This window comes from Penaeus monodon, chromosome 30 (assembly GCF_015228065.2).
Source record: "Penaeus monodon isolate SGIC_2016 chromosome 30, NSTDA_Pmon_1, whole genome shotgun sequence".
In the NCBI taxonomy this organism is placed as follows: domain Eukaryota; kingdom Metazoa; phylum Arthropoda; class Malacostraca; order Decapoda; family Penaeidae; genus Penaeus; species Penaeus monodon.
Window position 1 is genome coordinate 16,206,222 of NC_051415.1, and position 2,678 is coordinate 16,208,899.

Genomic DNA, 2,678 nt, shown 5'->3' on the forward strand with positions numbered 1-2,678 from the left:
TATCTCTATTTACCTGTCTGCCTACCTTTTTATATATCTACTGATTAATACCATTATTTTTCTTTATTCATTTACCTCACATGATTTTTTTGTTGTTGTTGAATGCGTCTCTCTCTTACCTGTCTCTTGTTACAGTGAACTTGCAGATCTTAAAGGGAACAGTAAATCGCGACATTGGTCTTTTCTTTATTACCTCACAAATCATTTCCTTTTAACTGTAGCATTACTTCATTTATTTATTATTTTTTCCAATGGTAGTGTACCGTGGACTATACACACGTCTCCTCAACAGGTCCACCTTCCGATGTGGAGAACTTAACATGTATATCTGCAAACTGGGAATGTCTGAACTGTTCATGGACGCAGCCGTTCAACCCTGCCCAAGATAATGCTTATGGAGCTTTCCTCTACAACAAGACATGGTAAGGCAGGGGTGTTGTTCAATGTACACTGAGCTTTAATATGGACTTCATATCTCTGGTATAATGGCAATCATATTGAGTTTCACCGTGCACCCTTTCCCCCTGTCGTGTGCGTTAAAGGCGGGTACCAATAAAATCCAAATTTGGAAATCCGTTTTTTTAGTTCGTTATTTAGAGATGATGATGTAAAGTCTAATAAGGCGATAAAGCACAAGAAGCTTTAGTATACAATACCACTTTTCGTGGGGAGCTGCTCCCTTAAGAGATTATTTCAGGCGCTATTGCCCACACTTACAAACCTCACCAGGCATTGCAACAACGGCAACAACCAATGCGTTGCCACGACTGACAATGGGTACAGGCCAGAGGACCCCTACCCTACTTTGATCTTCATGACCGAGAACGTTCTTGGAGACGCGAAATTCCCCTATATCATTGACAACTGGGCTGCAAGTAAGTTCTCTGTATTCTTTCAGCAAGATGCTACACCCATATATCTGTTAGGGACCAGTCGCTAAAAGAGCCGACAGCAATTTGACAACAATTTTAATACTGTTATTCGGGAAATATACCTATTCCTTTAAGTCTTTTATTTTCAGTGTTACCAAATCCTGCTGAAGACTTGGAGGCCGGAGAGAAGTCTCCCATGAAGATCTTAGTGACTTGGACGACCCCTTCTCCCCTGAGGGACTTTCCTCCGGGGCTCCTCTACCGTTTAGATCTCCGCGGTCTTGACCCTCCTGTTCCTCTCAATGTATGGTATCTAGTTCACGAAAAGTATCGTTATTCATCTTTGTGCATTATTTTTTGCCGAGCTGATTGACTGTGATAACACTACTAACTTCTAAGTTGTATTTTTCTTCAACAGTACGTTGTAATCGTGTTTATTAATATGAAAAAAAACCTTCTGCCATGATCAATTTCTGTATAAGAGCTTTCGCGACATTCACTCAGGCTACAATAGGGAACTACAGTAACAGCAGCACCTGGAAAGTGGAGGCTCATATACCATATCCATGGCTTACTTACGAGATCAAGTTGAGACTCCGCTCCGGACGAAGGAACACCGCTCCGGACGGCCACTGGGATGATGGCTGGTCGTCCGACACCGTCATCGGGAAAGTCGAAGTAAAGCCAACAGGTAACTTCTAACACAGTGAGCAGTTAAATATCAAACCCTTTTTTGTGCACTTCGATGTGTATTAGAAACATATATAAGAAAAGCAGTTGTACGATGGTGCACAGGAAAAGCAGTACCACCATGTTCACAGGACAGTCTATCACTACACTAAAAGAAAGATTATAGCGATCCTTAAGTACAATACAGCACAACAAGGGCATACAATAGCGTACGAAACAGTAACGATCATACATAAACAACCATAACAGTATTACCTCATGATACCAGCACAACAATAATGCACAATACCACACCCAGACACTGTTACTTCTTGTCACAGCGCCGTGGGCAGCCCCAGAGGTGGACATCGGGACGTTTCGGGTGAACCGGAGCGAAGACTTGACACGCATGGATCTGACGGTGATGTGGCGCCCTCTGCCCCGCCTGCTGCACAACGGTCCTGGCCTGCGCTATGTGGTGATGTGCTCGGATTATAGGTGAATACGGACTGCAGTGAAACTTTGTTTAAGCAAGTGCTTAATGCATTTCCAGGAATGCTGATAAGAGTGCTATAAATTAGATACTTCCTCGTAGCTTTCTGGAATTATATTATGGATCTTCATATTTGCAATTGTATTTAACAAAACCTCATGTGATGCACTAAACTGTATAATTTGTCCATGGCATATACATGTCACTTTAAATTATAATTCAGAAAGTTTGATTTTCAAAAATGAATACTATTCCTGTTAAAGATAGTATGTAATGTAATGGAATAAAAATTTTTTTAGTAATTATGGAATATATATCATAAGAATTTTTCGCAAGGTGAATTATGTTTCTTTGATTGGGTTTTAGTTAAGCTCTGTGGTTGTGGTGGTGTTGTTTGTTAGCGTTAATGTTCGCCAGCTGTGATTAAAAGTACTTTCTGTTTTCTTCTTTCGTGAAAAAACGAATGCGAAATGGTCATCAGTGAGTATTATCATTATTATTGTACATTCCAGCGAGACTGTAATACTACAGAGCCAGTGGCAAACTTTCCCAGACCTACCTACAGGTTCAACAGGTAATTATAAGAAAATGTATCAGTGTATGAAAAATGCCTCATCAAAGTGATCACTTTTCACTGATATTGT

At 40.6% G+C, this 2,678-nt stretch overlaps 1 pseudogene; it reads left to right on the top strand.

Moving 5' to 3' along the window:
• The window catches only part of LOC119592361, a 15,719-nt pseudogene that overhangs the window by 6,973 nt on the left and 6,068 nt on the right, over positions 1-2,678 (top strand).